The 26,547-nt window shown below is 42.1% G+C and overlaps 1 protein-coding gene across 5 annotated transcripts in view; it reads right to left on the reverse strand.

The window, feature by feature from the left end:
* VGLL4 (vestigial like family member 4) overlaps positions 1–26,547 on the reverse strand; it is a 166,085-nt gene that overhangs the window by 88,613 nt on the left and 50,925 nt on the right. The gene's annotated exons all lie outside the window — the stretch shown is intronic.

Consider the following 26,547-nt stretch of genomic DNA (forward strand, 5'->3'; position numbering starts at 1 on the left):
AGGCACACTCATGGCCAGGTGTCCTAATCAAATCTTAGTGGAAATTCATACGACATCCAAATACTGTTGTCATTGCTCCAACAGTAATCACTGGGGTGAAATTAGTGAAGTAAGCAATAGAGGAATCAAGATTTCACAAGCTTTCATTTATAAAAATATTTTTGATGCTATATTACATGTAATAAGCTATAGTGAAAAATATGTAGCCTATCAACTGTAATTGAAATACTTAATGGTATTTGGTGGGGAGGGTTGGAAGGAAACTCATAACATCCAGTATCAGGTATCAGATTTAAATTCAACTGACAGTTTTGGAATACTATTACTGTGCTACGTTTTTACATAAATTCTCAATCAGAAAACTTTATGCATCATTAGAATATCCCACATGGGAGTGAAGTGGCTGCACATTGGAACCTGGGGGGAGCTTTTAAAAATCTTGATGCCGGGCCGGGCACGGTGGCTCTTGCCTGTAATCCCAGCACTTTGGGAGGTTGAGGTGGGCAGATCACCTGAGGTCAGGGGTTGAGGACCAGCCTGGCCAACATGGTAAAACCCCGTCTCTACTAAAAGTACAAAAATTAGCCAGGCACGGTGACACATGTCTGTAGTCCTAGCTACTTGGGAGGCTGAGGCAGGAGAATCTCTTGAACCCAGGAGGCGGAGGTTGCAGTGAGCCGAGGTTGCACCACTACACTACAGCCTGGGCGACAGAGCAACACAGTGAGATTCCGTCTAAAAAAAAAAAAAAACCTCAATGCTGAGGTAGCATTCCAAACTCATCTCAGTGGGTGGGAACCAGCAGCAGTAGCTTCTAAAGTCCCAGGTGATTCCAATATGCAGCCAAGGTTGAGAACCATTGCTTTCATCTGGGAAGGAAAAAAAAAAACCCTGCCTTAGGACATTTCATTTTATTCACTTGTTTTGACGTGAAGAGGTTTTTTTTTAAATAGTGATTTAAGCACATGATTCAAATAATGCCATTGTACAAAATGAATAAAATATTTAGTAACTTCCCTTTAACAACTCAGCATCACTTGCAATAGCAGTTCTCAGTCTCCAGGTGGCAATCATTTGTGTGGACACTGTCCCACAGGTCTACCTTAACTGCTGTAACATTCCCAGCCAATAGCCACGTCTTTCCTGCTGATCCGGGAGGCTAACATGGGGCTACCTAAGTGTGATCCAGAGGGGTTCGAGCACCAGATGTTCCTAGTCCCCAAAAGCTAGATACAGAGACTGAGAATGAACATTTAAAACTTTTATAGCAATTTGACAGACTAACTTTATGTCTCTCAAATCTTAATATTAAATTTGAAAGTTGTAGCTTTCATATTTCTAGTTATTGGGTTGCATTACATTTTACAAAGTATCAGTCTACAACAAAGTCTCGAGGAAAAATGAAACCTAACCTGGTTTCACAAAGAAGCTTGTGCTCCAGAGGGGCCAGCTCCCATAGCGAGCCTCTGCAGCCTGGGAGCGCCTCCAGCACGGGCTCTAAACCTTTCCATCCCAGCTCCTGACAACGTTCACTTTACAGTTCAAGCGCACTGGATGACCTGCAGTTAGTTACTCCACAAGTCACATCAGTTCACTTCTCAGTTTGCAGGACATCTTTTCCAGCCTGTCTACTCAGCAAACATCCATTCTTTCTTGAGACTTGTCAGAAAGTCCCTATTGTCCTGTGAAACCTCCCTGGGACCCCATCCTACTATCTCCTCACACCCCAGTCCAAGCTATCCTTTTACAGGATAATAGTCCTTGTCCAAAATACTTGGACCAGCAGTATTAGATTTCGGACCTTCTTGGATTTGAAATATTTGCATTATACTTACCAGTTCAGCATCTCTAAAAGTCTGAAATCTGAAATGCTCCAATATGAGCATTTCATTTGACTGTTGTGTCAGTGCTCAAAACTGTTCAGATTTTGGGCATTTTTCATTTCAGATTTTTGGATTAGGATGTTCAACCCTTATCTTATATGTGATGCATTCCTAGCCAAGTCTAGACCTTCAGAGCAAGGACTATGCCTTCTTCACCTTTTCAAGGTCAGTCTGGCAGAAGCCTGGTGCATGGTAGGCCATCAATAAATACCAGCTAAATAAAATCAATAAGATTAAAATATCTAAAAGGCAGATTCTTCATTTCCCCATCCCTACTTCTAGCACACACTGGTTTATCTTACTCGATGTCATCAGGTGGCTTTCGACATCTCTTGGAGACCACATGTCCTCGCCTTTAAGAAACACCATGTAGATTCCGATTGTTCTTCAGTGTACAATCAACTCATCCATTAAAAAAAAAAAAACCCAAATACTAGAAAATATCCTTCTCAAATTCATTCGTAGGGTAATATATTCATAATTAAAGTACCAACAGGGTAGTTTTGTAGGAAATTGGAAAGATGGGTCTAAATTTTATCCACAAACACAAATGAGGTGGAAGAGTCAGTTCTTTTTTTAAGAATGAGTAAGTTCAATCTACCAAATATTTAAAACATATAGCAAAGATTTTTTGGAGTGTTACTGGGCACAGAACAGGTAGGACCAAACACATACTGTGTATGTAGGAATCGTAAATGCAGGCCAATGGGGAAGAAGTGGTACAAAACAAGTGTTATTGGGAAAAGAACCCAAATAGCACTTTGCCTTATACTGTACACTAAAATAAATCCCAGTGTTTTAAAGATGATTTAGATGCTTTAAAGTAAGTTTTTTTGCTGTAAAAACTTACAAAACTATAAGGATATGTTCAGACTATCTGATTTGGAATAGAAAACATTTGCTAAGCCAGAAATAAAATGTTTAATCAAAGACAGAAGCCACCAAGGAAAATGTAGAATTTGATTGAGTATACGGATTTTATACTTTTATACATCAGAAAACACCAAAACCAAGTAGAGGCAAAACATGAACAGAAGAATATATTCGTATCACATATTACAGTGAAGGATAAATGTTCTGGGTATACAAAGAACATTTAAAATTAGAAAGAGCAAAGAAACAAATTGAAAAATCACTTGATCTGAATAAACACTTTTTGAGTAAAGAGCATGAGAAACAAATGGCCAACACATTTTTGAAAAACAATTCAACCTTATTAATAATCAAAGAAATATAAATTTTAAGAAAATAAGTGATTTTCCATCTACCAATTTAATAAAGACTTTTTTAATCTTATTTCCTGCTGGTGAAACAGGATGCCATTGGAATTTCTGCTCACTGCTAATGCAGTATAAACAGATAATGCCTATCTATAAGGCAGGTTGGCAAATACTGGACTGTTTTATGAAAAACTTGCATGTCTCTGTCCTTGCACTGGACTCCACTTCTAGACCTCTGTCTTAAGAAAATAATAAGATTTGGGTGAAGAGTTTCATAAAGATGCTTACCATACTGCTAAGTGTAAAATGAAAACTTGAAAACCTAAAGTCCAAAATAAGAGGATGAATTAAAACTGGCATATCGATGACAGAATAATATACAAACATTACAAAACCTTTAATAATCTATAATGACATGAGGAAATGCTATGCTATGTACTGTATGACAGTACTACAGTTGTTAACTGAAAACAATAAAAATAGAGTATAAAACAAATACACACATTATTCACCAGCTGTACTAATGTATTTATGAGTACATACATAATAGAAAGAAAAAAGTATACATTAAAAAGACTGGAAAGTAAATAAAAATGTTAACGGTCCCCATCTTTGAATGGTGAGCATTTTATACATTTTCCTAAATTTCTAACTAGTCTACAAATAGTTTATTCTTTCTATAATGAAGGTGCAGATAAGGTAAGTTCCTGATTTTTAAAAAACAGCAACACAACGAAACAATATTCCCTGGTGAGAAATAGGCAATGAATATGTATATCTTATGATAGCTTACATATCTCATGATATCTCCTTTTGATTTGGGTTTACAACTTAAAAATAATAAGAATCCAAACATTTCTTTACACCTTTGGAAGATTCAAAGATGTTTAAGATGGGGTATCTGTCTCAAAGAGCAAAGTCAACAAAGAGAGCGCTAAACTTGCAGAGCTTATAGACTTGTTCACATGCTTTTTTATCTTCTACTGCTAATTATGTCATATATCAGTACCAATTCCCCAAACTAGACCATAAGTTTCTAGAGGGAAGGAAAGTAAGCCTCAGTCCTTAGTGTAAAACTCCCCCACAGCACACAATAAGTGCTCTAATTGGTTTGGTTTGGTTTGGTTTTTGAAACAGGGTCTCCCTCTGTGCCCAGGCCAGAGTGCAGTGGCTTAATCACACACAGCTCACAGCAGCCTTAACCTCCCAGTCTCAAGTGACCCACCCACCTCAGTGGGACCACAAGTACATGCCACCATGTCAGCTTTTTTTTTTTTTTTTTTTTTTTAATTATTTTTGTAGAGACAGGGTCTTGCTATGTTGCCAGGGCTGGTCTTGAACTCCTGACCTCAAGCCATACACCCGCGTCAGCCTCCCAAAGTGCTGGGATTACAGGCGTTAGCCACCATGCCTGGCCAAATAAGTGCTTTATAAATGTTAATTATGGCTGTGCCTCAGCATCTTTGTGGAATAATGGCAGTATGACAATAAAAGAAAGCCCAGGCTAATTACTAGGTTGAGCTGTTTAATTTGCTATAGGTTTGATTACCACTTTAGGACAGATCCCCAAAACTGCTAGCTGTGTAATAAAAGTCAAATAATCTTCTATTTAATATCAACTTGGGGAAAGAAAAGCCAAATGATCAAAATCACTCCCCAGACATTTAGTTAAAATAAAATGCTTTCATTTGAGCAGCTGCAGAGAGGGGAAGGTTTTAATGTTAAGTCTAACACTACACCTCCAAATATCACACTAGAAAATATGAGTAACCCTCCTGTACTATTTGGTTCCCCACTGGATTCCGTTGGTCTCTTCCTCCCAGGGTTTCAAGTAAGCTGGATATTTAGCTAATGTGTTCATTTTAAAGCACTTTTTTTCTCTTCTTACTACACACAGAAAACAAACAAAAAAAATTTTAACCTGATGTGAATAATATTCAAAACAGACCTTACTCATAAGAAGAAAATAAGTTTGACTATTCCTTGAGCTAAAGTATCAGTTAAACAATAAGTTGGAGGTACAAAAATGTCACATTTAAGAGGATCTCTAGGTCCACTGCAATTTACCAGCATATTCCTCAGCACAGGAAGAACAGTAACAGGATGACGATGATGATGGTGATGATGACGACAATAGTGTTTGTAAAGTACTACATTGGTCAATGCTTAATTGCTAAGATAAGGCTGTAAGAAAGAAAGCATAGAAAAGGGTTTAAGAGGCCAGCATGGTGGCTCATGCCTGTAATCCCAGCACTCTGGAAGACGGAGGCGGGTGGATCACCTGAGGTCAGGAGTTCGAGACCAGTATGACCAACATAATGAAACCCCGTCTCTACTAAATACAAAACAATTAGCTGGGTGTGGTGGTAGGCACCTGTAATACCAGCTACTTGGGAGGCTGAGGCAGGAGAACTGCTTGAACCCGGGAGGCGGAGGTTGCATTGAGCCAAGATTGCACCACTGCACTCCAACCTGGGTGACAGAGTGAGACTCTGACTCAAAAAAATAAAAATAAAAAGAGAAAAAAAAAGTAAAGGGTTTAAAATTAAAACCTTGCATTGAGTGGTAAAAAAGAAGACTTAGGAAACCAAACTTTCTTTTCTTTTAAATGTTGTTTAGAATGCAAATTCCCTAAAGGCCTATCTGAAATCCCTCCTAAGAACCATTAGCTAGGATTAATCTCTTCATCCTGCATTATTTTACATTTATTCTATACTTCATTCTAAAACAAGGCAGACTATGAGACAGTTTCTGTGTCTCTCCCCTACCATATTATAAAGACTGCTTTGTACACAGTAGGTCAACAACTCAGCTGCTGAATTAAAGAAGAAACCAAAACAAAACAAACTTCAAATGCCTTAGAGATGAGTGACACACAGTACCAGGGAGTAGCTGATTAAGAAAAAAAAATCAGTGACATAAACCAAACATCTATTAAACTCCCTTTGATGTTACTTTCTTTCAAGTAAAGAGTTCCTAAATATATCACAGAATAGTGATTATTTATACAACTTGGGGTAGCTCATGGATGATTTCTTAAAAGGACAGTATTTTGTGGAATTTTTCACAAAAGCAAATATGATTAAGCTATGTCTTAGATTTTATCATTCATAAAATACTACCATTTGAAAGTTGAAATGCACTCAACTTCTACCAAGTAGCAACTGATCATTCTCTGTAATATAGTAAGATTTTAACACAAATCTATGCACTTTTAAAAAACTAAATGGTTCGGCAGATCAGATTTAAATGTTCAATACAACAGCACCCTCTAGGGGTGAACTTTAAATTACAAAGACCATTTTGAAAAAGCAAACTGCAGAATTTGCCCTATTCTTGCCTGATGTGCATTATATTTCAAATACAAAAATATTTTATTTAATATAAAAAGTCTCAGAAAATATCTTTTAATAAATAATTTAATTCTAACTTAACTAAAATTTAAAACAAAATACAAAACCAATTAAATTGATATCAAATGACTGAATAAGAAATATGCTTTAACATAAATATATTAATAATTCTAAAAAGCATAGACTGGCAATGGTGTTTTTTGTTTTTTTGTTTTATTAACATGGAGTCCCACTCTGTTGCCCAGGCTGGAGTGCAGTGGCACAATGCTGGCTCACTGCAACCTCTGCCACCCTGCTATTTCCCCAGGTTTAAGCAATTCTCCTGCCTCAGCCTCCCAAGTAGCTGTGATTACAGGTATGCACCACCATGCTCGGCTAATTTTTGTATTTTTAGTAGAGACGGGATTCCACCATGTTGGCCAGGTTGGTTTCTAACTCCTGATCTCAAATGATCCACCCACCTCAGCCTCCCAAAGTACTGGGATTTTAGGTATGAGCCACGGCACCTGGCTAAGGAATCGTGTTTTAAATAAGTCAGAATAAATCATTGCTAGGGAAGGGAATTTAATCAGATTAGCATTCCCAAGAAAAGAGAAATCTCTGGCAAAACACTTTATCTTGTTAAGTTTTACAACTACGGTTTTGTATGTTTGACAACACAAATATTTTCTTGCAAACATAAATGATTTTTTAGTGATTTTCACGACTACAACCAATTTAGGTTCAGTAAGTCCCATTCAAAGAACATTCACAACTAAAATGCTATTCTGATATTCACTTTCTAGCAAATCATAATTATCCATAGATGTATTCCTGCAAAATTGACTAGAACTGACTTCCATGGTAAAAACAGAAGAACTGGAGAAAATGTCCCACATATTCAACATCTGAAGGGCTAAGTTTGCTGCTAGCCCCACTGTGTGACCCAACTTCATTTAACAGGTCAGTCTGACTGCACAGTGCTTCACTCATTATGCAGCACGCTATGTATCTCCAGAGTCATCCTTCCAACCAGTTAGGGTGCCGTCCAGGAAAGAGAAGCCATAACTGTTACTTTAATAGGGAGAATTTTAATGTGCCCCACCTCCACCCATTCCCTCTTCCAGTAACTACCCCCAAAGGGTAACAGTATTACTATCCTAACCTTTAAGAATGTAGATCAGTTTGACCATTTTATAGAAACAGAATCATACAGTAGCTACTCTTGTGGATGGATTCCTTCACTCCACATTGTTTATGAGTGGCAGTATTATTTTTATGTGCAACTGAATAGCATTCATTTGCATTGCTGTCTAGTACTCCATTACTCCAATATATCAGGTCCTTCATTCTACTGCTGATGAGCATTTAGGTAGTTTCCAGGTGGGGGTTACTACAGTGTTGCTATGAATATTCTAGTACGTGTCTCTTGTCAGCCTCTGAATGCATTTCTGTTGCACATGTACTTAGGGGCAGATACATAGAAAGTGTATGTTCGGCTTCAGTAAATATTGCCAAATCGTTTTCCACAGCAGTTGTACCCATTTATGCTCCTACCAGCCAGGTATGAGACTTCAAGTTGCTCCACATCCTTGCCAACAGTTTTCCAGCTTTTTCATTCCTGTTATTCTGGTAGGTATGGAGCAGCCACACTAAGATCTAACTTTGCACTTCTCTGATGGGTAGTAAGAACTCCGTGACGCCTGTAGCAGGCAGAGGGATAGACGTCACCTCAGACAACAGAACAGGGAAGGGCCGCATCCAGAAGCTCTCAACCAGGGAGATTTTGGCACCCCTCAGGAGACATTTGGCAATGCCTGGTTATTTCAAATTTGGGGGTGCTACTAGCATCTAGTAGTTAGGCGCCAGGCCAGGATGCCAAACATCCTACAATGCACAGGACCGCCCCCCACAACAAAGCATTATCTGGCAACATGATAATAAAGCCACTAATCAAAAACCCCAATCGAGCCAATCATTATTGGACACTTTCTCCTTAGCCAAATAATCGTTCTTTGATACAGCTCAAGAGGTCAAGCACTTTGGGAGGCCGAGGCGGGTGGATCACGAGGTCAAGAGATCGAGACCATCCTGGTCAACATGGTGAAACCCCGTCTCTACCAAAAATACAAAAAATTAGCTGGGCATGGCGGTGCGTGCCTGTAATCCCAGCTACTCAGGAGGCTGAGGCAGGAGAATTGCCTGAACCCAGGAGGCGGAGGTTGCGGTGAGCCGAGATCGCGCCATTGCACTCCAGCCTGGGTAACATGAGTGAAACTCCGTCTCCCTAAAAAAAAAAAAAAAAAAAAAAAAAAAAAAGAGGTCAATGTCCTACTGTCTTAAAATGCTATTTTTCCTAGAATTGAGGGGATAGAAAAACAATGGACAGAGTGCCACGGTCCAGGGCACGGTGCTAGGTTCTTCTGCATACCCTGCTTCTTTCTCAATGCTCATGACAACGTGGAGGTGCTACCACCGGTTTCCTAGATGAGTAAACAGACACCAGGCAGGCTCTTGGCTCCTCTAAAGTCACACAAAAAGCAGCAGAGCTGGGATCAGAAGCTGTAATTTCCCACTACACCCAGGGTCTTACTTTTAACTAAAAATAGGGGAGCTTTTAGAGTCCACAATTACTGTTAACTTGCAAGGCATGAATTTTACCTTATTAGCTTTCCAAAAGGCAGCCAAATAAAACCAGGTATGAAAAAAAGATCATTTGCAGTGTTAAGATTATTAATCTGCATCTGTAAGTTTCTTAAAATTTTTAAACAAATCTACCTTCCTGACCACACTGTTATCTTTTTGAAATGAAACCCATACCATATTTTTCTTTGTCAATGCCCAATGCCTTTAGGAGTAGGCATTCAACAGTTAACAAGTCCTGGATTAATTACCAGTCTGAAACACCAGTGAGGGAAGACAGAATCTTTATGAAAGCAGCAGGTGGTTTAGATTTTATTTCATCACCAATACAACTATATTTAGTAACATAAACAAGAACCAATGTTTTTTGTTGAAAAATACTCAATTAAATCAAATAATGGCCAATACCACAACATTCTTTTTGCAATGCAAATAACTCAGTTTTTCCAAGGATGAGTTTGCCCACACTGTATGATCCTCCCTTGGATTTTCTATTGAGGCTTCTATTTGTGAGGCCATTGGCATTATTAAGGCTAACAGAAATCCACCCACTAGAAGAGCAGTTTTGAACCTTGGCCATGCATTAGAATCACCCAGGAGGTTTTGAAAGCCATGGGTGTCCAGGAGGATAATTTGGTAAATCTGCAGTAGATGAATTTTGAATTTACACCCAGGAAATAACTACACTCAGCAGTATCATTTAAAAATAGCTCCCCATGTAACTTTCGCAAGTGTCCCTCCCCTCGGGGGTTAGGACCACTACCCTGGAGATTCTGAACTAAATTGAGGAGAGCACCTGGCTATTTTTCATACCCACCGGAGCTCAATATCCCAATGAGTTAGTTGCTCATTGGCAAGATTCGGGGGCGGGGGGGGGGGGACGTGAACCTACCTACCAGTCTGGCTTCCTTCCTACGGGGATGGTACCACCTGGTCATTTGTATTTAAACAATTCCTGTCTGCTTTACACGGAACAGGCAAATGAAACACCCCCACCCCCATTCTCAGCCTGTCTTCTTAAACAATCAACACCCAGTAGCTGGAATAGGACTTGAAATGGATAAACTACCAACACTCAACTGCAGTGAGCCCAGAAATGGACAAAACAGGATTTCCTGTTTACCCCACATAGGGAGGGGAATGCAGAGGCTAAGGGGTCCTAGGAAGAGACAGCGTTTGCTGGAGGGAACAGTGGGGTTTCTAGTTTGTGTTTGGTTCTGGCTGGCGGAGGGGGCTTCTAGGGACTCCTCTCACTGCCTCGGAGCCTCCCCTCGGAGGACACAGGCAGGTGTCATTTCAGGCGTGTGTGCTCCTCTGATGAATGGCCATCTCCCTCCCATTCACAGCTGTTTTGCCAGCACCTTAACACAAAGCCTGGCACTGGTAGGTGACCGATAAACATTTCTTGAAAGAACAAATGGGAAGGGAGAGCTCCAGAATCTAAGCTGGGAACAGAGGAAAGCGAGAAGCCTAAGAAGGAGCGAACTGAAGACTGAAGGAAGTCAGGAGGGAGCACATGTGAACAGCTTTGTGATGCTCTGTGTGGTGACAATAAAGAGATGATCAAAGTATGATTTCCTGAAGCACACAGTCTATTGCCATACAAAGGCCCACAATCCCTAAAGTGGGGAGAATAATGAGAACGGGCCTAGCCACAAGCATACCCAACAGACGAGGTCCATTCACCACACAGGGAGTACTTCCCAAATTATTAAAGTCCAGCTGCTCAGTTAGGAGGGAAGCAGGCCTCTGTGGAAAGTGACATCTGATTACGTCTGAGGTGTGCCTTTTATATGAGTGGTTCTCTCAAGAGATGGTGTCCAACACAGAGAGGGATCCATGGTGACATATAAGGCCCCCCAAAGCTAGAGGAGTCCCAGGGTTGCTGGTGTTGCCAGGGTCTTTACGGGTGGCTGGAAGGCTTACAGGCTAGGAGCGCCTAAGCTGGGGATCTTTGCAGAAGCGGCTGGCAGAGCCCAGCCTGCTGAAGCTAAGCCCTAAACACATCTGTCAAACTGCAGCTGAGATGTCCACTGGAGTGCAGCAGCTGAGGTCAGTAACTCCCACAGGGTCTGAGAGGGTGTGGTGTCACATTCTCAGGGGGAGGGAGAGCATACCCCAAGTTCTCACCACAGCAAAGCAGGCCACTCGCACAGCAAACTAGGTGGGTAAACATTGGGAGTCCCTTCAAAGCTCAATGCCATGTGAGAATGAGGGATGGCTTTGAAAAAGAACTAGGTTTCTAGCCAGGCTCTGAGGACTAGCCACAATCCAGACTCAGAGAAGCAAGACTACTGTGGCCCCAGCAACAACAAAGCACAGCCCTGGTCAGGGAATCAGATGCCAGGAAAGAGAAGAGGGGGTCTGAGAAGGAAGGACTGACCTGAGGAGGAGAGGACTGTCCTAAGAGTGTCTGCAGGGAGGCCAGGAGGAGGCAGCAGGGAGGAGAGGAAGGCCAGCCTGGAGCTGAGCGCAGTGACTGGCCTGCCCTGCCAAACCCTCTCTACTCTCTGGCTGCTTTCTAGCAAAAAGAACCCCGGATACAGAGTCGGAAAAATCCAGTTCCCAGGCCATAACCCTCACTAGCCATGCGATCTTGACCAAGTGATTCCACGGCTGTAAGCCTGGATGTCCTTCTCAGCAGCCTCTGTGGTGTCTGCCCAAGCCCTAAAATCCAAGGGCTCCAATCATTCTTCTTTTCCCTCCCCCACTCCTCCCCACCCAATGACAGGCTGCCACTCTCACTGCAATTTCAAGACCAGACTATGGAATACACGACAGTCACTGGTATTGTCTAGGAGGGCTGGTTCCTGGCTTTATGCTGTTTTTCTTACAAATGTGGCACGCAAATGAGAGCTTCACTTCCCAAGACAAAAAAATTAAAAAGAGACTTTTTTCTTTTTGAGACAGAATCTCACTTTGTCACCCAGGCTGGAATGCAATAGCATTGGTCTCGGCTCACTGAAAACTCTGCCTCCAAAATTCAAGTGATTCTCCTGCCTCAGCCTCCCCAGAAGCTGGGATTACAGGCACCTGCCACCACACCGGGCTAATTTTTGCATTTTTAGTAGAGATGGGGTTTCACCATGTTGGCCAGGCTGCTCTTGAATTCCTGACCTCATGATCTGCCCAACTCAGCCTCCCGAAGTGCTGGGATTACAGGCGTGAGCCACCGCACCGGGTCAAAAAGAGACATTTTAATCATAACAATGGGCATGAAGAATACTGTTCGGCTCATTTTCCTGCTGGTTTGAATTAACAATAGCAATTACAGTAAACAATGGTGAGAGGACTTAACTAACCCAAAGTTCTCTGTGTCTCTGGAGAGAACACTGAGGCAAGAGAGCTGCTAACTAGGAAGAATCTGGCTTTCTCGTTCATAAGATGAAGAGATCTAAAACTCCTGGCTGTCACTAGTTCTAGGTGAGGCTGGTTAATAGAGGGTTAAGGAGACTAACCGTTTCACCCATAAAAGTTTCAGGTGTAATCCTATTACTTTGGAATGGCTAGCGGCGTTCCGTGAAACTGATTATTCAAGGATTAAGGTTAAAGAATGCCTGTGCCCTGTGGTACAGGCTACCACGAAAAAAATTATGATCCTAGATGCAGTGATGCTAATTTACATGGCATCTATATAAATGATTCTTCCAGCTCTCTCTTCCCCATTTTCTCAGTAAAACAAGTTTATTGTTAGTTTGTTTTTGTTTTTGAGACAGGGTCTTGCTCTGTTGTTGCCCAGGCTGTAGGGCAGTGGCATGAAGATGGCTCACTGAAGCCTCAACCTCCGGGACTTAAGCGATCCTCCAACCTTTTGGTTTCCAGAGTAGCTGTGACTATAGGCATGCACCACCACACCCAGCTAAGTTTTGCATTTTTTGTAGAGATTGTGTCTTGCCACATTGCCCAGACTGGTCTGGAACTCCTGGGCTCAAGCAACCCACCTGCCTTGGCCTCCCAAAGTGTTGGGATTACAGACATAAGCCACTACACCTGGCTCAAACAAGCTTTTAAGAGAGAGAGAAACACGAGAAAATACAGCATTGCACCTGCACATTCAGGGCTGTCTACTCCCCAAAGCAATAATCCAACCATCATATTTTATATATAGCTGCTCTCAAGGCACAACTGCTTCCAAAGTACAGGCTAGAACATTTCTAGTTTGGTCTGGAACCATGAAGGAATGGTACACCAATATACTGTACCTCGGAAAGCTGACCTGCAGAACAGAAGCCTTCTTCCTAATATTTAAGCAAACGCAGGGCCTGACACCTTCTGGTCATCTTCTGACAGATCACTGCAGTGTTTGCTGTTTGAATATCATGATTAATTAAAGAGCCAGCTGACAATTTTACAAACTAGGAATGTCACAGAGAAACAGAATACACAAATTCTTCCTGGATCTTTCCTTTTATCCACCTGGCATGTGGCCCACTATTCTTCATGAATGAGAAAATCCATTCCCTAAATTCTCACTCATAAATGCACATGTAGTTAATAATGAACAAAAAGAAGAGTCCAAATAATTTGTCAGATATGCACTTATAAAATGCACTTAGTCAATAAATGCAAAAACATTTTGAAGAGCCAAAGAGGGCCATCAGCTGCTAATAGAAGACACTAGACAAAGTGCAGCCATCTACAACTGTTTTTTTTTTTCAGAGAAGAATGTTTCTGAGCCCAGAAGCAGAGACATCCAACGTATGTGCCTAACACTACACACACACAACACCTCCAGGCCTCAGGCACAACTATCCTGCCCAGAGTCATGATACAGGTGAATATCTAACATAATACATATACAATTCCACGCTGCTAAGAACTATTTACGTGTGTCTGGGACCCTAGACACATGGCAAACAAGGCATTCAAACAACATGAACAGAGTGCCACATTAATGAAGATTCCACTACACTGGCCCAGAAAGGACTGGGATCCAAAGATGAGTAAGACACAGCCCCTGTCCTTGAAAAGCACATCCAGAGGGCGGAACACAAGAACTACAGACAAACAATAGAAGGCAGAGGCAGGACAAATCCTTTTTTTTTTTTTTTGAGACAGAGTTTCATTCTTGTTGCCCAGGTTGGAGTGCAGTGGCACAATCTCGGCTCACCACCACAACCTCCACCTCCTGGGTTCAAGCAACTCTCTTGCCTCAGCCTCCCAAGTTGCTGAGATTACAGGCATGTGCCACCATGCCCAGCTGATTTTGTATTTTCAGTAGAGATGAGGTTTCTCCATGTTGGTCAGGCTGGTCTCGAATTCCTGACCTCAGGTGATCCACCCACCTCGGCCTCCCAAAGTGCTGGGATCATAGGTGTGAGCCACCACGTCTGGCCTCAAACCCTGTTTTCTGAAAGGACTTAGGTATGGGTTTCATAAAAAAAGTGGCATTGGCCTGGGCCCTTAAATGAACACAATCTCAAAGAAGGATTGAGGAACAAGGCATTCTAAACACAGTGCTTCGTTAGACACAAACAAAATAAAGTATTTGCTATACAGCCCACTGATTATTCCATGAGCAGATTAAGTGGATTTTAACTGATTACTAAGGACAAGAGTTCTTTAAACTGTAAAACTATTTAAAACTTCCCATCCTGCCGGCCAGCAGTTGGCCAGAAGCAGGTTCTGATCTTGGTTTTACCATGGACTGGCTGTGTGAGTTTAGGCGTGTTACAGAATCTCTCTGATCTACTTCTGCATCTTTGAAAAAATATGGATAATGATACAGCCTGACCACTCTCCTTTGATCCTACCACTTTTCTCATGGCATTTAATACGGCCTACTATAATTATGCATGGCTTTATCTCCCCGATAGACCAAGCCAAGAGCTCCTAAGGGCAAAGGCCTTTGCCTGTTTACTCTGAAACACAGCCCAGTGCTAGCTGTGCCAGCAGACACATCGTCAATGCCAGCTTCTACCCTTTCTGTTGGAGTCCCACTCGCCATGAAAATCCTTTGTTCTATAAAGTACACTGTTCTTCAAATTATGAAGTAACCCAGTTTCTGAATTTTAGTTTTACTCTGCAAATTTCAGCACATCTCTATCCCAGTACGGTGGATTTTTTTTTATTTGTTTTTAATATTGTACATGTTATAGGTTTCAAAGATTATCCATTTGGGAACCTGGGCATATACATATACACTTCTCCTGCTTCCAAGTACTGGAAGCATGTGGAACACCAGCGGAAAAATCATTTAAATTTAGCTCTAAAAATTAAAAATTAAATAACTTTGGGATCCAAAGAAAAGACTCTTAAACTTTATGTTAACTGAACTTTAATTTCAGCCTTGTTTCCAATAGATTGAGAAAAAGACTGAATACCAAACAGCAACAAAAGCAGCCGTGACACATTTCAGTGTCATCAGGGTGGTCGTGGGGCTGATCCGTAGCATTATCATAGCCAAAATTCTTTACAAAACTGAACACTACCCTGCTTGTTGACTGATTCAAACATGAGGTGTGAGCAGCAGACAGTCAAAAAATTCCTGCTGTCCTAGAGAGAAGACATGCCCTCAGGAGGGAGGACTGGAAGAAAGCTCTCCCAGGCAAGGCGGCCCACAGCAATGCAGGTTGCCAGTCCCCCCACACTCCGCCCCTGATCCTCAAAGTCACAACCACTCAGCAGCCTGGTAATCCAGAAAGAACCATCTGCACTGAAAACAGTAATCGGTGAGAAAGGCCCCATCACAGATGATGCAAATAAAGTACAAGACAAAGGAAGGAAAGGAACATTGCCAAGAATAGGGCGGCGAAGACACACCAGAGAGATTATGCTGGAAAGAACTGGAAAGTTATGAACCAACATTTCGCTTACTTATTTATTTTTTTGCTTGTCTGTTTGAGATGAAGTCTTATTCTATCGCCCAGGGTGGAGTGCAGTGGCATGATCTTGGCTCACTGCAACCTCTGCCTCCCAGGTTCAATCAATTCTCCTGCCTTGGCCTCCTAAGTAGCTTGGACTACAGGTGTCTGTGAACACACCCAGCTAATTTTTGTGTTTTCAGTAGAGATGGGTTTCGCCAGGTTGGCCAGTGTGGTCTCCAACTCCTGACCTCAGGTGATCCACTCACCCCAGCCTCCCAAAGTGTTGGGATTATAGGTGTGAGCCACAGTGCCCGGCCTGAATCCATTTTTCTCTGTAACTTTAAAAAATAGGCATAACCTCCCTGAAACAGGAGCTCAAATAAGAAGACAGCAAGGGGAGATTTAAAGATAGTAACGTTCAGGGAAGAAACAAGAGTGAAGCGATCCTGGAAACGGATGCCACATTAACAGCAATAAAGGAAGCAGAGACACTGATGGAAACACAGCCAAATATATGGAGGACAGATTCCAGAAAAATCCCAGTGATTGGCTCAAGAATGAACACATGACTCATAGACGTTAGCTGCAGACTTTCTGAAACAAAGCCCAAGAAAGCTATCAGAAGAAACGTTCTCCCCTGGCTAACAAGATGTCACCATCTGCTACCACGGTGGAAATCAGCCCAAAGACAAGGCCACATACCAAGAAAACCACAAGAGAAATGAAGCCAGAACCTGAGAACACCACGATCCTCTGAATCAAACTACACCCGAAGTCCACTTAGACTGTTCAGCTATGTGAATCACTAAATTCCTTTTATTTTAAAAAATTCATTAGAATGGGTTTTCCATTACTAGCAATTGAAAGCTTCTTGATATAAGACATTTAAGAACAACTGAAATGGGAAAAGCAAAATGTTCATAATTCTAAAACAGTACATTGGGAAGACAACTGAAAAATTATTCAAAACAGGAGGATGGAGTAAGGTGGCTGATTACAAAATGGATTTATCAAAATCCAATATAAAAACAACATTTTACGTGCAGTAGGCACAATCTGATGGCCAACTCAAAATATACTCCCAATTCCCTCCTCCCACTGCCTCCACTAGAGAGACTGAGAAAACTGAATACTCTCTATTCCAGAATCTCTTGTAACTAGGAGGGCCATGTAATACGGATCTGGCCAATGAGACAGGAGCAGGAGGCTGCTTTGAGCTTCTGGGAAAGCTTTTGCTTTTCTTAATTAAAAAAGACCAGATATGGCTCATGATATCTCTTTTTCTCTCCTCCTTGTCTTACTGCCTGGAATGCAAATGTGATGCCTGGAGATAAGGCAGCCATTTTGTGACACGAAAAGCATGAGAAGACTACAAAATAAACAACAGTGATTACTTCGGAAAAACTAGGAACTTGAGATGGGAGGGACTTTCTTCACAAACTGAGTTTTTTCTTTTTTTAAACACATTTTATCACATAAACTAGGAAATAAAATTATTTTGGAAATATAAAGGAAAGATTATTAGGGGTTACTTGGAGTAGTTAGGTGGTTTCAGAGAGGGGATGAGTAAAAGTTGGGACAGCAACGCAGCAGGTGTTCAGGCTATGAAAACAACCCGAGCCAGGAGTTTACTGAAGCAGAGACTTTTTCAAAGTAGAAAGCAGCAGAACATCTGAGTGAAATGATAAAGGCGGCTGGAGGATGAGATAAGCCAGACAGAAATCAGACCTGACTCTACAGTGACCGACACTCCTGAACAGTCCCTCGAGGTTCCCTTTTGGTGGGGTGGGGGAAGTGGCACAATAAAAACAAAGTCTAAAGTCCAGGATACAGAATAAGGTGGGGTTTAAAGCTAAAGAAAACAAAAGTGAAAATCAGAAAAAATTTGTCCAATTCAGTTCTCAAGATTTCAAAATTAAATCAGCAACATTTAATTCTAAGAATTCTATTGCTGTACACATTGAAGGATTTGGGCAGTTCTGTGATTAGATACTTCCTTTACATATCCTTGTTTCTGAAGTAAGCAAAATGATGGAATTTAATTTCTCCATGCCAAACACTAATGTAAGAAAGCACATTTGTCCCTTCTTTTTACATTTCCTTAAAAGTAATGGCAGAAACCACAATTACTTTTGCACCAACCTAACACAATGAAATGTAAAAAGAAGTGCGGGCTGGATGCAGTGGCTCACACCTGTAACCCCAGCACTTTGGGAAGCCAAGGTGAGCAGATCACCTGAGGTCAGGAGTTCCAGATCAGCTTGGCCAAATCTCTACTAAAAACACAAAAATTAGCTGGGCATGGTGATGCACACCTGTAATCCCAGCTACTCAGGAGGCTGAGGGAGGAGAACAGCTTGAACCCTAGAGGCAGAGGTTGCAGTGAGCTGAGATCCTGTCACTGCACTCCAGCCTGGGTGAGAGAGTGAGGCTCCGTCTCAAAAAGAAAGAAAAAAAAAAAAAAAGCCAGGTACAGTGGCTAACACCTGGAATCTCAGCACTCTGGGAGGCCAAGGCGGGCAGATCACCTGAGGTTGGGAGTTCAAGACCAACCTGACCAATGTGGAGAAACTCCATCTCTACTAAAAATACAAAATTAGCTGGGCATGGTGGCACATGCCTGTAATCCCAACTACTTGGCAGGTTGAGGCAAAGAATTGTTTGAACCTGGGAGGCGGAGGTTGCGGTAAGCTGAGACGGCGCCACTGCACTCCAGCCTGGGCAACAAGAACGAAACACCATAAGGAAATGTAGCTGCAAAGAGGACAGAAGCTGGACACAGACTGGTCCCTGCAAGGAAGACAACCAGAGTCCAGCGCACTACTTTTGGATAGGGAGATAATCAAGAGAGCACTCCATGGGGAGTCCGAAGGCCTGGACTCTGGTTTCCAGTCTACCTCTAGCTCCCGTGTGGCCCTGGGCAATCACCTCTGCTTTCTGAAGTTCAGCATGCTCGTGTGTAAAATGAGGGAGTTGGACCAAAGGTTCGCTACGGTCCTTTTGAATTCTAAACTCTGTGAATAGTTTACTTCAGCCTTGGAGCTGGCAGGGAAGGTGGCTAAGAATCTGGGGACTGGGGCTGGAGTACTGGGCTGAATAACATGCGACTGTGCAGTAGGGGTCACCCACAAAACCTGGAGTGTGTATCCATCTAATAACGCCATTTACATTCTTGAATATTCCAGAAGTCCTACACTTAGAAACAGGTACTACCAAATCCCTATTTGCCCTGAATATGGGGACACATAAGAGCTACAGTAACTATAAAATACGTTTTATAGATCTTTTTTTTTTTTAAATTGTGTAACTAATGCCTTAATACATAAGACGAAGAGTAAAAATTCATCCAGAATGCCACAATCTTCAGCCAATACATACCCGATTTTCTTTCTTTTCTTTTTTTTTTTTTTGAGACGGAGTCTCATTCTGTCACGCAGGCTGGAGTGCACTAGCACAACCTTGGCTCACTGCAACCATCACCTCCCAGGTTCAAGTGATTCTCCTGCCTCAGCCTCCTGAGTAGGTGGGATTACAGGCATGCACCACCATGCCTGGCTAATTTTTGTATTTTTAGTAGAGATGGGGTTTCACCATGTTGGTCAGGCTGGTCTCAAACTCCTGACCTCGTGATCCGCCCACCTCAGCCTCCCAAAGTGCTGGGATTGCAGGCATGAGCCACTATATCCGGCCTTTTGAAAATTTTTTTTGAGACAAGGTCTGGCTCTATAGCCTAGGCTGGAGTGCAGTAGCAACTACTAGAGATTGTCTTAAATGTCTCTAGTTAATTTCTAAATAAATTTGATTAATTCCAAAATAAAGTTCCAAATGCTGCTCGCCAAAATGAAAGCAATTTGAACATCTTAATCTACTCTAAAAGATCCCCATATTGAAATCCCAACACACCTTCATGCACCTGCAGCTTTGCCAAAGCCACTTCACACTGTGCTGCCAGCCACAGCCTGAGGCTGAGTGACTCTGGAGTGGCAGAAAGAGCCCACTGAGCTGCTGTGGGGGAAGATAGCATCGAGCATTGCTCCCCACAAAGCGAGCCAAGTCCTGACCATGCCTGAAGGTACCTGACACAGTCTCCACAGAACACCCTGGCCAGGAGAGGCGGTAACAGCACTCGTTCATTCAGCATATATTTACTGATCGCCTTCCAGGTGCCAGACACTGATCTAGGTACTGAAGATTCCACAGTCAACTAAATGAGACAAATTCCCTCCTTTCACGGGTTGCACATTCTAGTGCATGTGAAAGACAAATGAGAGAAATCAAAACAAAGCAGGAAAGTTTAGGCAAGGCATGGGTAGGGGCAGGAGACAAGGAAGGTGTCTAAGAAGGTGCCTCTGAGTGAAGACAGGAAGGGAGGACGCAATCACCAAGGATATTAGAAGAAAGCTCATTCTGTGCTGTGGGAAAGCACGTGCAAAGGCCCCAAGGCAGGAGGAGGCCAGCAGTGACTTAGAGGTCATGGAGGAGCCACAGTTTTTATCTATACATGAGTCGGGAAGCCCCTGAAGGGCTTCCGAACAGAGTAGGGCCAGAATCTGAGTTCCTGTTTTAAAGGCCCACTTGAGCACCAGCATGGAGAACAGAGAGAAAGGAGATGGAGTTAGAAACGGGGAGAGCTGCGATCTGTGGACTAGGGTGCTAGTGTCACAGTGATGCCAAAAAGCGGTCAGATGTGGGATGCCTCTGAAGGTAGACCAAACAGATTTTGCTAGTGGACCGTTTGAGATGTGAGAGAAACAGATTCAAGAATGACTGTAAACTTTCTGGTCTCCATAAAAGACAATGTATATCTGAGCATCACTACTACTAACACCGGATACAGGCTTGGAAATCCAGAGCCAAAGACATTCTGTAAACATTAAAACGGCATCTCTAAGGACCTGGAAACCTACAGGCGTCTAAGGCGCCATAAAACATCAACCTACACAGAAATTCACTGTAATAACTCGTTACTTACAAAACATGAATGCTACAACCGTCCTTGGTACTCCCCTCCACTCCCGTGTGCAGTGCCTGCTCTCAGGTTCCCCCGCCTCCAGCCTCCTTCCTGAATCCAATTCTGCATTCGACACACCTTGATACAGATCTTCTCCAAACACCTAGCCTCATTTACCTTTTCTTCTATCTCTACAGTCCTTCACTCAGCAATCTCAGAAAAGACCCTATAAACTTCTATCTCTGGCCTGATTCTTTGCACCAGAGTTTGAAAATTCAAATTACATCCTTGAATGTACTTAACATCCTGCCGCATCTCAAACTCACAAAGCCCTACACTGAGATTCCAATCTTCCCATCTCTTTGCCTAATGCCCAGGGGGTATGACTGAGTGACAGGTTACAGAGCTTGGGTTTCATTCCCTAGGTAACATGGAAGAAAATACGATTGCTGAGTTTTGCAATGATCTTTCCTTATCTTTCCTTCTGAACATTCATATGAGGTATTATCTGCTTAACCTCTGTAGCATGTTACTTTCTACCTTTATATTAGGCAAAATGACATATAGTACTTATTGATATATAGTATATGCTATTATCATATACCATATACCATTTATCTGCATGTTTTATCTTACCTATTAGGCTATATCATCATTTAGGACTTACTGGATTTACCTTTACATACCTTCTACATAGTACCAGTGTACAGGTGCTGCCCATAAAAGGGCCTCAATAAACATTTGATTGATATAAAACACATGTGTAGAAGACTATGGAAAACATCAAAGCCAGCCCATTATAAATTTCTTCAAAAGGTGCTTCCTTTAAAACTCCCCCAATATCAGTCAGGCATGGTGGCTCACGCCTGTAATCCCAGCACTTTGGGAGGCTAAAATGGGCAGATCACCTGAGGTCAGGAGTTCAAGACCAGGCTGGCCAACATGGTGAAACCCCATCTCTACTAAAAACATAAAAATTAGCCAGGCGTGGTGGCACACACCTGTAATCCCAGCTACTCAGGAAGCTGAGGCAGGAGAATTGCTTGAACCTGGGAGGCAGAGGTTACAGTGAACCAAGATTATACCACTGCACTCCAGCCTGGATGACAGAATGAGACTCCATCTCAAAAAAAAAAAAAAAAAAGCACAAAACTCCACTAATATCATTACCCCTTGAGTTACATTTTACTTTATTCTACAATCAACAAACAGATAATCTTACAAACAGATAATCTTTCTGACCCATTTCATAAGGGTCTCAAACTTCTATCTTCTTTTTTTTTAGATGGGGTCTCACTCTTGCCCAGGCTGGAATGCAGTGGCACAATCTCAGCTCACTGTAACCTCCACCTCCCAAGTTCAAGCATTTCTCCTGCCTCAGCCTCCCAAGTAGGTGGGATTACAGGCACACACCACCATGCCCAGCTAATTTTTCTATTTTTTGTAGAGAATGGGTTTCACCATGTTGCCCAGGCTGGTCTTGAACTCCTGACCTCAAGTGATCTGCCTGCCTTGGCCTCCCAAAGTGCTGGGATTACAGCCACGAGCTACCATAAGCCAGCCTCAAATTTCTATCTTCAAGCCACAGGAAACAACTCATTGCTTCAAGATATAAATTTGAGGCAGAAATAAGGAAAATCGTGGAAAAAAAAAAAAAGAACAAACAAACCCCAAGAGTAGTATTTTGAGGGGAGACAAATTTCAAAAGTCAAACAGCTTGCTTTCACCTTCTGAGTCCCAAACACTGCCCTTTAGTGTAACCACTGTTCCTAAATGCATCATGCTTACTATTGCTTCTGGAAATTTGTTTATTCAAACGATCCAATCCCTTCTCCTTGCTACTAAAACTGCAGCCACCTACCAGCAGCATCAGCAGCAGCTGGGAGCTTGTCACAAATGCAAATTAACAAGCCCTATCCCAGACCTACTGAGTCAGACTCTTTGGGGCCCAGGAATCTTAATTTAAGAAGCTCTCCAGGAAAACATTTGAGAAAGACAAGCCTATCTCACAGCCAGAGTTACCTTTTGAAACCCCATCTCAATGTGTCATCAGAAACCTTCAGTGACCACAAGATAAAGTCCAGACACCTTTGCAGAAAGTGAAGGATCTTCATCATTTAATTGCCACAAGTTTCCCACTAAGTCAATCAGCATGTGTTGACCGCCTGCTCACACACCAGGCTCTCTTGCAGGTTTGGAGAAGATAGCAGTGAATTTGGCCAACAGCCCTGCTCTCATGGAGCTTACCTTCTCAGGGGGAAGCTGACCTCAGAACTCATCTCCCACCAGCAACCTCATCACCTGTGTTCTACTCACTCTGGTGTCTTCACCCTTCTCCAGGTACATTCACACATTTTACAGACTTCATGCCAGGGTTCATGCTGTTTCCAACTCAGTACCAACCAGGCTGAAATAATCCTCCTTACTCTGGGCTTCTGCTTGTCCTCTACCACCGCAAAGCCTGTATCCCTGGACTGTGATTCATATTTAAATGTCTTTCCTCCTCTGCTGGAAAGTGTGAGCCTCAGGGGCAGAACCATAGATCCTTCATCCTTGTATACATGGCACCGAGCCACATGGCTTAGAATAAATAGCATTTAATTAAATATTCTTAAAAATGCAACTCAGAGATAGAATATTGTCTCTGTTCAAAAATGCTTCCTTTGGAAATCTTTAAATTTTCCCCTAAAGCCAGTGTGGTGAGAGCCTGTATTCCCAGCTCAGGAGAAAGCCAGGAGGCTCACTTGAGCCCAGGAGTTCAAGGTTGTGATGAGCTATGATGGCACCACTGCCCTCCAGCCTGGGCAACAGAGCAAGGCCCCGTCTCTAAAAAAAGAAGAAAGTTTTCCTCTAAAGTCTAAGATATTCTTTTATAATGACATTCATTTAAATGGTAGAAAACATCCTTTGACAGTATTTTTTGACAGTATAGTTAGAATTTTAGCAACAGTCTAATAAATGGTATAAGAGGGTGATGAAGATGGGTAATGCAACTGCTATTCTAAAACAAACTTTAAATATTAATAGAACTGATTATTTTGGTACATTTTATGAACTCTTCCTGAAGGCAACTCCAAAAACGTCCTACACAGCGACAGCCTTGCTGTAACATTTTTATTCTAGAGTAAGGAATTTGAATAACTTTTTTTTTCAATTATATAGATACAGGGTCTTGCTCTGTATCCCAGGCTAGAGTACACTGGTGTGATCATAGCTCGCTATAGCCTTGACCTCCTGGTCCCAAGCAATCCTCCCATCTCAGCCACCTGAGTAGCTGGGACTACAGGGCACACACCACCATGTACTGCTAATTTTTTAATTTTTTGTAGACAGAGGGCAAGACTCCTAGCCTCAATGATCTTCCTGCCTTGGCCTCCCAAAGTGCTAGGATTACAGGCTTGAAGCACCACACTCAGCTGGAATAACACTCTTTCAAATGTTTCAGCTCTGCCACGTTTCAGTAAAACTAACAGAATCCCAGCAGGTAAATCTTCTGTTAAGGCAATCATACATGTTTTCAGGAATGCATTATTTATGGGAGGAGGGTACGGGGAAAGTCTCTGTTTCTAAAACAAAAAAAAAAGCAAGAACATTCAGATGGGGATGGGCTGCCTTAAGTCTTCCCTATCATCCTCCCTTTTTCTACCCCCTTCCCACAACTTGGCACTTGAGACACCTCCAGTGTTCCCTGGAAGACATTCAAAAGCCAAATAAATAATGGAAAGAAAACTGAAGTCTACGTTGGAAAACCTTTGGCCTCATCCCAAATGTCATGACCTCAGGAAAGTACTTCTGCTGTCTGGACCTCAGTTTCTTAAAAGGAAAACTGAAGTTCCTTCCAGTTTAAAATGCTACCACTTTCAAATATGTTCATCTCTAGAAATGTCAACTCACCTGCCTCTCAGCAGCCTTTTCCGAAGGTATGTGCTTAAGATTTGATTGAATCAAGTCACCCACCATTTAACATTTTCAATATTCCTACCCCTAAATATGCCTTCATTTTTGCATTATATGTAAGTAATATAACTAATACCTACAGTAAACATTAGTGAGGCTCACTTTCTTTTTTAAGGCAAAAATAAATAAACATCCATACTGACTTCCCGTACTGTCTTTGGAACCCACTGATTGAGAGGAGAGCAGTATCCTGCCTGTATATTAATGAGCACCTGCCACATAAAGGAGAGAGTGGTGAGCCAGGCACTGTGGCTCATGCCTGTAATCCCAGCACTTTGGGAGGCCGAGGCGGGTGGATTACCTGAGGTCAGGAGTTTGCAAACAGCCTGGCCAACATAGTGATACCCCATCTCTACTAAAAACACAAAATTAGTCAGGAGTAGTGGCTCATGCCTGTAATCAGAGCTACTCAGGAGGCTGAGGCAGGAGAACTGCTTGAACCTGCTTGAACTTAGGCAGAGGCTGCAGTGAGCTGAGATCATGCCATTGCACTCCAGCCTGGGTGACAGAGCAAGACTCCATCAAATAAATAAATAAACAAACAAACAAATAAATGAGAGAGTGGTGGATTAAAGAGAATTGGCAGCAGCTGCCCCTGTCCTTAAGAAGGACAGTCAGGCCTCAAGCATGAACAGTGTTTTCATGGAGTAATGAGGCATTTAGATAAACATACCATACTTTTCTTTGCAATGCCATTTTGCCAGGTCCATTAAGAAAGTGTGAAGATCAAAAGAACACTTTTATCATGGTGCAGATATGGGTGTCTCCAATTTTTGAGTGCATGGAACTCAGGGATTTTGTCGAAATACATATTCTCAGTCAGCAGTTCCATGGTGAGGACTATCATTCTGCATTTCTAACGAGTTCCCAGGTGACGCTGTGGGCCACATGTAGGAAGCAAAGAGGGAGAGAGCACAGTTGTCCCTCAGTATACGCTGGGGGCTGGTTCCAGGACCCCCAGTTGTATCAAAAGTCCGTGCATACTCAAGTTCCGCAGTCCACCCTACATAGTGCACCTGTATGAAAAGTCAAGGGTTTCATATCTCACAAATACTCTATTCTTGATCTGCTTTGAAAAACATCCCCATATGGATAGGTGGATCCTCGCAGATCAAACACATGTTGTTCAAGGGTCAACTGTATATGCCAGGCAGTAATGTGATTCCTAAAGGGACTCATTCTGAAGATACATGATCCAAAAATTCGTTTGTTGGTTTTTTTTTTTTCCATAACTTCAACTGGGAAAATTCCATGAAGCCAGACCCTGGGCTCAAAGCCCAGGATCCCAGCCACACATCTCTTAAAAATAGGTTTTCAAAATGCCTAGCATTTTTTTTTTAAAAAAAGAATAGCATATTTGCCTAAAATCCTAGCCAAAATTCTTGATATTCACCATTCTATTATTATTTTTTGACTAACTTCTTTCTTGTTCAGTTTTCACTTCCTCCTTGCCTGTCATTAAGCTGAGTCACAAAGCTGTCAACACTCCGCTGCCTGTCAGGTACATGTAACTCCTTTCTCCATTTGTTTATCTCCTGCAAAGTGGAATATTTTTTCTAAATTCTTTCAGATTCCCAGTGGCACACAGTATCATACAGAAGAGTTGTGGAATTAGGAAACCAACAAGAAATTTTCTACTTCCTGAAATTTTGTGGTTATTTCAAATCATTTTCCTATAGAAATAACAAGGATGGGTGCCTTTGCAAAGCAAAAATGTTATTTAATGACAAAACTGATATTTAAGTACAGAAGGTC

The sequence above is a fragment of the Sapajus apella genome, unplaced genomic scaffold (genome assembly GCF_009761245.1).
Source record: "Sapajus apella isolate SASKATOON/1434 unplaced genomic scaffold, GSC_monkey_1.0 scaffold128, whole genome shotgun sequence".
NCBI lineage: Eukaryota > Metazoa > Chordata > Mammalia > Primates > Cebidae > Sapajus > Sapajus apella.